Genomic DNA, 12,737 nt, shown 5'->3' with positions numbered 1-12,737 from the left:
GCCAACCATTTTGATGAGTACTTTAATGAATTCCAGCAATGTTCGTATTGAAATTTGGTATGCTACAATACTTGATAGAGCTCTTTTGCTTCATTAAGCTGAAAAATTAACAAATAGTTTATAGTTACTATCTTGAAATAGTTGGAGCAAATTAGCAAATTAACACAAATTTCTTTATAAGATGTACCTTGTCTTCATTAGTCTTACCACTTTCATTCTTTTATTCAATTTGTGCCAAACACCTACAAAACTTATTGGTGCAAAGTTGAATCGTTGACCATCGGTTCGTTAGAGAACTCACCGTACGCTTAGAAGTGAAGGTCTTCCATTGGTGGTAATACTCCCAAATTCTTGACCAATATGTTGTGCGTTTTTGGTTAGTGCTTTGCACTGCATCTTGGTTGACATTGAGAAATACGGACACAAGAAGCACGCCTTCTTGTATGGAGAAGTTGCTGCCACGTTGTAGTTTCTTAGCTGTGGATTCAACTTAGGGTGGAGACATTTGGCTAAATGCTTGAGCTTGTGGAACACTATCTTCACCACTTATATGTGAAGATCTTGACATATATTCATCATAACTATCTTCTAAAAGATTAGTGAAAGATGTGTCCCTTGGAATACTCGAATTCATTCCTAGTAACAAAAACAAAAACAATAATTTACATTCAGTTACACAGAAACAATAATTCTATAATGTGTAAGGAATCCCTTACATTTAGTTCATGGTTTATTGGCATCAAACTCCCAGTTCTATCACAGTTTCAAGCAATTAACAATAATTTATCTCAATTACTCAGAAACCATAAGGAACAAAACTACAATGATCGCCACATTCTAAAAAACTCAACCTCAAAGCTGTCTATAAATTTTTCATTCTTAGCCCAAAATATTAATAGCACAAGAGATCTCACAATTAAGATTGTACATTCAGAAACAATTTTCACAAAATCTCATGGAACCAAGCAACAGAAATTACCACATTCTAGAACTACACAACTCAATGCAACATGAACCATTAGATTAGTCACTTACATTTTCATTCATAGAATTATTTGCACACACATTTCCCAGAAAACATTTTCCAAAAACCATTCCAACCACATAGATATCAAAAACCCACCAAGCAAAAATGACAAACATGCAAAACCCAATATGAATTCATCGATCAAACATCATTGCCATCACAATTTAAGCTACAAAAAAAACCCAGAATTCAGATTCTCAATATTTCCACACCAAAAAAAAAAAAAAAAAAACAAACAAACAGAGACATAATAAGATTAAAGTTTGGGTATCGATATTCAGATTCTCAATGTTTTTGTTTGGGTTTTTTTTGTTTTTCTTGGTTTGGGTACCGATATTCAAGGTTGAGATTAATTTATTGACTCTAATAAGATTAATTAAATAGAAAAAAAATAGAGAAAAGATCAAGAACAGAGTGAAAGATAGACAGAGAGAAAAGAACCAAAAACCCAAAACCTAAACCCAGATAGTGGTGAAGAACAATAGAAAAGGGTGAGCTTCAGAACTCGTACAATAAACTAATAAATTCAAAAATGACAAAAACCCTATTAAATCAAAATTTTGGGTACTGATATTTAAGGTTGAGCTTCAGAACTCTATTCTTCGTCACAGGTGGTTGAGCGAACTTCGATTGAAAGGAACGGTGCAAGTTCTTTTGTAAAAGACACAGTGCGAGATTTTTGTGAGAGAGAGCAATGGCGAGGGTTAATTTCGTGAGAGCGGCGTTTTTGAAGAGAGGGAGCTTTCTGAAGAGAAACCAGTTAATAGAGAAGAAGGAAAAACGTTTGGGAGAGAGAAAGAATTGTAAATTAAATGCCACTGTTTAATTTTTTAATATATAATAACGGAATAGAGTTGCTATAGTGTTCTCTAAAATAAGAGAACTACTGTAGCAACTTCAAAAAAAAAATTTGAGAACCTGTGCGTTTGGAGAAGATGGAGCGTGAACAGTAACATTTGGTGGTCCAAAAATGGCTTTACAGTGACTGTTGGAGATGCTATAATATGGGTTAAAAACTTAACATATTATTAGACTATCAAACATCAATATTTATATATGCTTACTTAGAATTTAATATTTTTATTTACCCAAAAGTTGTGATTTAAAAATATATTTGAAAGATAGATTTTTATATTTATTTGGACTATTTTAGTCAAATTTTCAACTTTTACCAATTTAATATATTTATTATATTTTAAATAATTATTAAATTAATTATGATTTTTTTTTTCTAAATAAATTAATTATGATGTCATTACAATTCAACTTTGGTTCGATCTTGGTTTGACCTTAAAAACTTCGAACCTCCTCTTTGTTCGGTTTGTTAAATGGTTAGATATTTATTTGCTTATGAAATATATCAAATATGATCTTCATTTTCACAAAACATAAGGTATCATATTCACAAAACTTCACTAAAGGCTTTCTTTCTTTTTGAAAAAATTTCAAATCCATTTCATGGGTTTGTCTATTCTTTATTCATTGTTGAATTTTTTTCATAGTTAATAGATTTTTTGTGCATTGCACGGGTTAGTAACTAGTACTATATATAAAAACAGAAGCCTTTTTTGCAATTAAGAGAAAAAAGGCAATCTAAAATTTAGATACCTTTAAGGCTGTGTTTGGTTCATGAAAAATATTTTCCGGAAAATAGGAAAATAAATATTTTCCGGAAATGCTATTTTCGGGAAAGGAAAATATTTTCAAGTGTTTGGTTGCATTATGAAAATTGTTCTAGAAAATATTTTCATGTGTTTGGTAACATTTTGAAAATGCTATTTTCCACCACCACCCACACAAAACCCACCACCACACAACAGGAAAACCACCAAAACACCACCACCCACACCACCACAACAACAACACAAAAATCAGAGATCAAAGAGAGAAAGTAAAAAATCAAAATCACACAGAAACGTAGGTCGGTTTGTGGGTCGATCAAAATCACACAAAAAATCAAAATCACACAAAGAGAGATCGGTTTGTGGGTTCGTGGCGTGAAGGCTCTAGGTCGCCGGCGAAGTTGAAGGCTCGTGGGTCGAAGGCTCTGGGTTGAAGATCGGTTCGTGGGTTCGTAGATTGATGGGTCGAAGGCTCTGGGTTGAAGATCAGTTTGTGGGTTCGTAGATCGGCGAAGTCGAAGGCGTGATTTGGGCTCTGGGTTCGCTGGCGAAGTCGAAGGTGTGATCTGGGCTCTCTCTCTCTCTCTCTCTCTTTGCGCGTGAGTCCGGAAATGGTTTAAAGTGAAAATTTTGACTGAAACCAATTTCTGGGTCAAAGCCATTAAAACACATGGTCAACTGAAATATTTTTTAGAAAATTTATTTTTCATGCGCAACCAAACACCTGCATTTACGAAAAAGTATTTCCAAAAATGATTTGAATCCAAAACAAACCCAGTCTAAGTTAAAAGACGATAAATTACATTATTTGTTAACGCTGCAACACCGTTTAAAAATGAAAAATTATAATATTTCATTGCATTGGGAGCCCTCTCGATAGAAAAGGTAACTAACCGCTTAAGAAAAAAAAAAAAAAAAAAACAAAAAGGAAAGATTGCTACACGGAGAAAGGAGAGAGAGATCGAGAGAAAAGAGAGACAGAGAAATAGAGAGGCAGAGATGTAGACGAGGGCGCCACCCAAATCTTCTGCCATCACCGAAAGCCTCCACTCACTACCCGACTATCGGAATCACTACTGGTAAAGTTCTGTTTTAAATTTAAAAATTTAGGGTTTTTGGTTTTTATTTGGAGAATCAATTGGGTGTTAATTATGATTTAGATTGGTATTTTGGGTCAGTTTTGGTTTTGATTAATATATTGGTATTTTTTGGGTCAGAAATAGGGAGAGGCGATGAAACAGAGAGAGGCCGAGAAAGATAGAGGCGATGAAATAGAGAGAGGATGAGGCCTGACACACGGACAAAGAAACAGAGAAAGAGGCAGAACGGTAAACGCTGCATCGATTGGGCACCGTACATTGTTTTTTTTTTTTCTTCCCATTTTTTAGATTTGGGTATGAAATGTTACTTTAGATTGAGTTTTTTTGTTGGATAGGTTTAGATTTGATTCCTTTTTGTTTTGGGTTTTTGGATTCTCTTTCAAAACGTTTTTTGTTTTTTTTTTTTTTTTCAATTTTAAATATGATTTAGTCTTTTAAAAGACTTGATTTTGATTTAGGGTTACGTTTTTGGTCCAGCACCACCTATCTCCGGCTCCATTCAACCGCAACCTCAACGTACGCGCAACAATTTGCCTCTCCCTCTTTTCTTTTCTTTCACAAAACCTAAACCCAATGCATCAAACTTCTAATCCACTTCTTCCTCCAGCAACGTCTCCATCTGCTCCTCCTCCTCCTTACCTCTCCGGACGGTGTCCACTCACCAAGTTGAGTTTTTCATTAGTTTTGAGTGAACTTCTGGCTTTATGGGTTTAGTATTTAATTAGGTTTTATGAGTTTTGTGTGTTTGTAGTGGAAATTTGAGGTTTTTAATTCATAGATTTACTGAGATTTATAGTGAATTATTTAATAGTTTGATTAGCTTAATTTTTACTTTAAATAACTGAAAAATTATGCTTATCACCTTAAATAACCCCTAAATCCTAGATCTCTACGGATGGAGAAAGAAGGTTCAGTGAGGACTTGGGGATTTTTAGTTTACATACTAATATTGCCAATGACCTAATTTTCTCGAATTTGTCCTTCAAATATTGCTCTAATGCATGCCTTACAAGGTTCTCATAGCATAAATGTATTTAGTATATATTCTATCTCTGTACATTGATCTGTTCGTATGGTTGTCACTCATGCACAACCCATGGTTGAAGTTAGATGCATGGAGAATGGTGTTGTGTGCTATAGTGTTGAGTTTTATTGTGATGATGATGTGAAATATTGATCTCCAATCTCACCCGTTATAGTCTTAAAGTCCTCTGTTTTATTTTTCCCCACTTTACAGTGGACCTTTGAGGGCTTACGTTGAAGGTTTGTGTTTATTTTCATCTTTTCTCATCAGGTCCTTTTCTGTTTTTGTGTGTGTGTGTGGGCTGTGCTTGCGTGCAAATTTGAGTAATAAAATTGCTCAACATAATTGCATGGTGTGGTTATCTTAGTTTTAAAATATAGTCAACAAGTTGCAAGTTACAGGAAATTAGAAATATTTCTAATTGCTCCAGTATTTGTACAAAGTGAAAATTCGTGTCTTATTCTAAGTTGCATGTTTAAGAGTGATTTGGGAGGGCAAAGAGTATTTGATCTCAATCAGTTCTGATTGTGTTTGTTTTGTTTGTGATGTTAATCTAGGTATATTAGATTGTGCTCCACTTATTTATTTGGGTGAGTTGAAGCATCCTTTCCAAGTTTGACTAAATGGTTGGTTGTCTCTGCAGAAGGTGGGTTGATTCCATTGAGTGCTTTTATTTTTCAATTGCATTTCAGTGACATTCAATTACAAACTTTTAAATTGATTTGCACTTACAGTTGATTTGCATTTGACTTTTTAAATTGATTTGCATTGCATTTAGGTGGTTTGAATTAGAATTCAACTAACATTTTACATATAAAGCTGTATTTATATGAAAATCATTTTACTAAATGTAGGTTGTATTCTAATTTAGAATTCAGATAGTTTAAATGTACATTTAAAAAAAAAAAAATTGTTTTCTTAAATGTTGCTATATATTATATTTATATATTGGTTGCTGCATCATTATGTCATAGAAGTCTTTCCAATTGAATTTTTGGCAGCCACATCTATTTCCCTAATTTTGAATATCACATGATAGCATGTATAAGCTACAATATCTATAATCTGTGATTGGTGATTGAAGTCTGCTAGGTTTTTTATAGTTATTACAAAGTTAACAAAAAAACTTAGAAAAATTGTTGAGATTTGCTTAGAAGTTGTGCAAACTTGATTTTTATGCAAAACTATAATATGGAAAATGTTTCAATTTGGATTCTATTTGTTCATGCTGTTTTTTTGTGTTTTATTAATATTGAAATGGTTTAAAACCAAACGGTAGACCCTTTTGTTAAAACAGTATTTTAACCATGTGTTTTAATTGTTTTATGGGTATTTTTGTTGGATTTTTTTATAAGATATTTTGGTTGGATTGTTTTAAAGGTTTGGCGGTTAGAATTTGGTTTGCATTTGGGTTAGACTGTATTGACGGAAAAAAAAAAATTCGATTTTTTTTTTTTGTTGATGAATGGCTTTGTTATCTGTTAAAGCATAGTGGGTCACCACACGTTCAATTCCGTTGCGAGGGACAGCTTAGTTGTTCAACAGTCCTTGGTGGTTAGTCGGCTATTTTTTTTTTGAACTGTCTATATTTGATAGATGATGGTAACCTGGCAAAGAAGTGGTCTACTAAAGAACATCTCTACCCAATCCGCAAGCTTGATCAGTCTAAAGTAAGTATTGATAGTGTATTATTTATTATTATTATTATTATTATTATTATTATAATGAGAAAGGGACTACTTTTTATTGTTTGAAATTCTCCTTCTCTACAATCTTTCTCCTGTGGTTTTTCAGCTGACGTTAAAAGAAAAGAACTATGACAAGGTTTTAGTGGTTATAAGTAATAAAGATTCAAGTAATTGGATGAACTGTTCTAAAAAGTGATTTGGGTTTTGAAAGATTGGATCTTGAGGGCAAAGAGTAGCTGGAATCAAATCTCTAAGTTGCAGGCCTAAATCAAATGGTTGGTGTTTGATGGTTATTTGGAGTGCAGTTTAATTATATTTGGGAGGGTTTAATTTGAGAGATTATATAAGTTTACCACAATATTTATGTTTATTGTGCGTGAGTTCATATTAGTACGTTTCTAAAATTTTGCTCTAGTTTTATTGACAAAAAACAGTTCTGAATTCAAAGTTATTGTTATGATCTATGTGAAGTATTAAAACTATTGATTTTCATATACATATTTTGTGGTCTTTGGTGAACTTGCATTGGGTTAGTGATGTGGAATTAAGTTAATTAAGACCATTTGGTGTCAAAGCATATGAGAAAGTGGATTATTGATATATGGATGCATTTACAATTTCTTATAGCATTATTCTTGAGAAATCAAAAGTTATATATTACACCTTTATGCAAAGCTTTTTTGTGCAATTGGCCTTATACTTATTAGAATTGTAAGCTTTGATTTAGAACCATTAGATTTTCCCCATGAGGATCTTTACTTGGGAATCAGATTAAATGGATTGAATTGCATATTTGAGGTTTGAAGAACAAAGCCAGTCAATTTTATTTCTTTGCGCTTTAGCATCATCATCTGAACAACTAACCATCTACCCCCTTCCATATTTTACCATCACATTAGGTGAAATGGACCAGCCTTAAAAAGCAACTTTTTCTTGGAAAACCACACAGACCACAGAACTCCCAACCACCACAGCCATAAACAAGGAGTTAACAGATCCATCCTCATATAAAGCATTAATACAATGTTTTACTCAGAATCCAATTGACTATGGTTGCAACAGATCAAGTCTGACACCACATTCACAAGCAAACCAAACTGCTCTAGCAATAGAACAAGATAAAAACCAGTGGTTTGCAATCACTTCATTCTCACCACAAAGTACACATGCAGAAGATATAATTTGTCTTTTAACCAACTTTTCTTTAACAGGTACAGCATTGTGTACTAACTTCCAAAAGAAAAGGCCAAGCATTCGAAAGGCAATTTCAGCTTCCATAACCTGGTACTAAGTTTCTGACTGACAGAAGAAGCAGAATTCAATTTATCATCTAAGCTTTTGTGATTTATATGGATGATACTCTTTCTGCACAAAATAAATCCTAGACTGAGTGTGGTTAAATGACCTTATTCTTAAGATTCCCATTGGACAGAGGCAATTCTTAAAATCTCATCTGCCACTGAAGGATGGTAAAGGGTCTTAATGAAAAAGGTCTTCCAGCAAAACCCATCTTGATCAATCAGATCTGCCACAAAATGCACAGAAGAACTAAGACCATTATCCACCCCCTCTTTCATGATAAACCAAGCAGGGTGATTAAATGGGATAGATTTACCATCCCCTACACACCACTTAGCCTTAGTCAAAACTAAATTTCTACAATAGAGTATACCTTCCCAACCCCAAAAATTGAAACATCTCATCCTAACACTGAATATATTATTTTGTCTACAATTTTTGGCCTGCAACACCTTAAAGAACAAACAATTTTGATTCAAAGCAACTCTCCAAAATTGTTTAGCTAACAATTCTTTGTTCAAATGTCCCATCTTCCTACAACCCAGCCCCATTCTCTTTTTTGGAAAATAAATTGTGATCAAATTCATAGAATGAACTTTCTAACACCTTCTAAATGGTCCCAAAAATGATAGAGAGGCAGTGAAGTAAGCACAGGTTTGAGCAAAGTCAATCTTCCAGCCAGAGACAACAGTTTTGCCTTCAAAGAAACTTCTAAACAGGTCAGATTTCTTCTGGCCAAAATCTAAATTGAGATCCAGTTGTTACCAAGTCTATTAGCTTCTTTAACCTTAAAAAGAGCGAGAACAGATTCTTTACACTGCTCAGGAAAAACACTGCAGATTTGTTAAAAGTGATCATCTGACTAGAAAGATTGCAAAACCACTCCAAGCTTTTTAGGCTAAAATGCACAACACACTATGTTTGGGGTTGCTTCTAAATCTGTCTATTTACTATTAATACTTGCAATTTAGATCCCTCATGTATTGCACCCACCACATTACTGTGCCCCTTCCGACAACATCCCTTAGAATCTTTGAATTGTGTCTGTGTCCGAATTAAGAGATACTTTAGTTCACAAGTATTTTCCTTGAGATTATTTATATACACATTGATTTTTGAGTTTATAATGTTTACATTCTAAGTTTAATTCATTAATGCATGTATGAATTTAGTTAGTTTGAAAGTAACTGACTGAAATTAGAATCAGTACAGACAAATTAGTTGTGTGTGTGTGTGTGTGTTTTATTTTATTTTATTTTAAAGTAGCATTGGGACTTTTCAATTATTGTTATATGAAAATATGTGATTTTATTTAAGCTGTATTTTTATTTGCAGGTATAGAGAACTAAATGCAAGAAAATTCCCAACAAATTGCTTTGTAATATATGCCCACCACAACATTTAGTTTAGTCCCTTGCAAATAATTTTTTCTTGCATCTATTATTCTATTTTATATGTTTGCTGGAAATTTATTTTATTTTATATTAAGGACATTGTAATAAATAACTAGATTTTGTGAGAATAGTTTTATTTATTTATTTTATTTAAAATCTTATTAGTGGTTTTGTTTATTTATTTATTGATTCTAACTCTGTCCATTGCATTTGGATCCAGAATGCAATTAACAATTTGAAGTTGTTTTGATAAGCTTGACATATTAAATGGAGTGATATTGTATTTTATATATAGCATTCTTGCAAGTAGGACAAATGAGGGGCTGTACAACATGCCCTTGACGAATTTTGAATTTTAATGTATTGTTATATTAAATTTATTGTTTTCTAATTCATAAAATGATCCCGTGTATTGCGCAGGTTAAATGCTAATTTGAATAAATTGAGAATATTTTAGACGTATGTTATTGGATATTTGGGTATTGGTTAAGTATGTGGAACTTTTGTGCCATTAGATGGCTCATGCATCAGGCAACGCTGAAGATAGGAAATTGTGGCCTCTCCCTATTGCTAAGCATTTTATTGATGTGTTGGTGGAGGAACTTAAAGGGAACATGCCACAAGGTATGTTTAAGAAAGGTCTTTGGGGTTTTATCCAAAAAGAGTTTAACCGACATGCTAGTAAAAACTACCATAAAGACCAAGTAAGGTAGAAATTTCAAAGGTTGAAGGTTAGACATCGTGTATTTTTTGAGCTAATTGGACATTCAAGGATGGGTTGGGATTCCCATACAAACATTGTGATAGGAAGTGAAGAGGTTTGGACAAATGCAATTGCGGTAAGTGTTATATGTGTACACAATAATTTTAATGTTGTTGAATTATTGTTTTACTTAAATAAATATTACATGTGTTTAACCCATTATATATGCTTGTTGATAGCCCAACCCTAAATGCAAGGAGTTCCGGAAAAAGGGCCTTGATCACTATGACTTGTTGGGACAACTTTTCAACAAAAGCACTGCCACTGGATTCCTTCAAATTTCATCAGCCCAACCAGCCCCAAACAGTGATGAAGAGTGAGAGCTAGACGAGGGATTTCTATCAGCTAGAGTACATGTGCATTTAGAAGCTGATAGTGGAGATGCCATAGAGGAGCTGGCCACACCAATTGAAGAGCAAAGCATGTGTATTGAAAAGCATGTAGCCCAACCAGAGCATTCCAAGTAGAAGAAGAAAGGAGAGATACTTAGTGAGATGACTGAGGCTATCAAGGGCTTCACGGAAGTGTCAAAGGTACGGCTTATAGCTAATAAGAGTAGAAAGCCAACCGGTGAGTCTTTTGTGAGGAGTGAAAGGTTCTCCATTGACAAAGCTGTTGAGGTGCTTAACTCATATGATCACTTATATGATTTCACCCACTACAAGGTTCTAAAGGTACTCCTTAATCCCAATGTTAGGGCTGCTTTTATTTCCGTGAAGTTGGAAAGGAGAAGAGCTTGGATGGAATTAGTTGGGAATGGATATTAGGCAGGATTGCTTTTGTTGGGTTTGCTTTGTTTTGTTGTTGTGTTGGGCTTGTTTGGTAGTGTGCCACATATTTTGGATATAATGTTATTAGTTATGTTTTTATGTTAGTGGTAGAATATGAACTAAGTGGCAGAAAAATGGAAGTAGTTATATTTTTATGTTATTATGAACTAAGTGCAGTTATATTTTTATTTTATTATAGACTAAGTGCTGTTAGGGATTTATATATGGCGTGCACTTTTATATATATTATTGTTGACTTATGTTGTCTTTGATATTACACATACTTTATTTAAAGCTATATTCTAATATTCATGATTTATCATTGTTGTATTAATCATAGTTGTGATTCAATCATGGCCAATTATGGTTCAGACTATGATGAAAGCGATGTAGAGCCTGAAATAGCAACAAGTTATGTGTTTGAGTGTATCCAGTATGTGCAAAAATATTATCTCAAAAGTCCTAGATGCAACAGTATTTTGACTGGGAGGTCTTTCATGGATGTAATAATTGAAGAAAATCCCTAAGCATTTTATGAAATGTTTTGCATGGACATTGACATCTTTCAGCATTTATGTAATGATTTGAAAATGCTATACTTGTTAGAGGAAGATATTGGAATTGTCTCAGTTGAGGAGGTGGTTGGGATGCTTTTATATGTTGTTGGGCATAATAAAAACATGAGGTTGGCCGCAAACCGCTTCCAACATTCACTTGAAACCATTCAACAGAGATTTTATCGTGCATTAAGGGCAATTCATTCATTGAGATTCATGATAATTAGGCCAGATTATGGTGCAAATGAGCACCCTGGTCATTTTTGTGAAAATGGGATGTATTATCCATGGTTTAAGGTATGATACTTTTTCCTATTTATAATAATTATTTCATACTTATCAAAGATAAATAATACATATTTCATAATATGCTGGTGTATACTCAGGTTATACTTGCATGAGTTTGTTTTTGGTAAATTTTCAATGAAACTTAAATTACTTATTAAAAATAAAAAAATTTCTTATTATATATTGATGTCACGTAATGGTTTGTTAATAACAATTTATAGGAGCTATTGATGGTACCCATTTCAGTACTTCCAACTCCATCTCGTAAGAGTATCACATTTAGAGATAGGAAAAGTAAGATAACACAGAATGTTATGTGTGCATACATCTTTGATATAAGGTTTACATACATTCATACTAGATGGGAGGGTGATGCAAACAATTCTAGGGTGATGCAAGAGGCTCTTGGAGATGGTAAGTATCAATTCCCTTGGTCTGCTAGAGGTTACAAAAATAATTATAATTTCTTACCTGATGGCCGTAGATATTAACCTAATGTTTTTAAACTTGTCTTACTTTACTCATGTTAAGACTTATTTTCGATTATTGCAGGATCCTATTAGCTTAGGTATTGCATTCCTCCCACCACAGAAGTCAGAAAGATACCATGCTCGAGAATACCAAGGTGCTAACAGACAAATTACAAACCTCCAAGAATTATTTAATTATAGGCATTCCTCATTGCGAATGGTTATTGAATGATGTTTTGGTGTTCTAAAGGCAAGGTTTCCTATTCTAAATGACATGCACTCTTATTCACCAGCCAAACAACAACTCGTTGTCACAGCATGTTGTGCATTGCATAACTTCATACACAGGCATAACTGGTCAGATAATCTGTTTCATGCATGGGAAGAAAAAGATGTTGAAGTATCACTGTATGTGATACAAATAACTTAAGTGATGCAAGAGTTGGAAGTGGCAAGAATGAAGAAGCCTTTAATCTACAAGCACAACGAGCCATGACTTAGTATCATGATGAGATCACTGAAGCAATGTGGGAAGATTATAGAACCCAACATGGTTGAACATAGGAAACAAGTATTTGTGGATAACTATAGTCATGTATTTTGTAAACTTTTTAAGTACTTGTATTTTGTGAACTATGTTCGTTTTTTTAACAGTTACGTGAGAGTATTATTTTGTTGTAGTTTATTTGTAGTCAACTATATATTCATGGCCATATATTCATGAATTATTATTCA

General features: G+C 33.4%; 1 long non-coding RNA gene across 23 annotated transcripts; it reads left to right on the top strand.

Annotated features, from left to right (window-relative positions):
* The first annotated feature begins 3,504 nt into the window (after positions 1–3,504).
* LOC126720489 (uncharacterized) lies at positions 3,505–12,737 on the top strand. Of its 23 annotated transcripts, none has more exons than XR_007653443.1 (6): positions 3,505–3,728; positions 3,867–3,977; positions 4,227–6,443; positions 6,568–7,745; positions 9,575–9,993; positions 10,097–12,737. It is a non-coding gene; the product is annotated as an uncharacterized LOC126720489 (long non-coding RNA). The 23 variants fall into 23 exon arrangements; XR_007653438.1 differs by having other exon boundaries at positions 3,506–3,728; positions 6,568–6,736; positions 7,673–9,993; XR_007653439.1 differs by having other exon boundaries at positions 3,507–3,728; positions 4,227–5,419; positions 6,370–6,443; positions 6,568–9,993.

This window comes from Quercus robur, chromosome 4 (assembly GCF_932294415.1).
Source record: "Quercus robur chromosome 4, dhQueRobu3.1, whole genome shotgun sequence".
NCBI classification, from domain to species: Eukaryota; Viridiplantae; Streptophyta; class Magnoliopsida; order Fagales; family Fagaceae; genus Quercus; species Quercus robur.
This window is presented reverse-complemented; position numbering and strand designations above follow the sequence as displayed.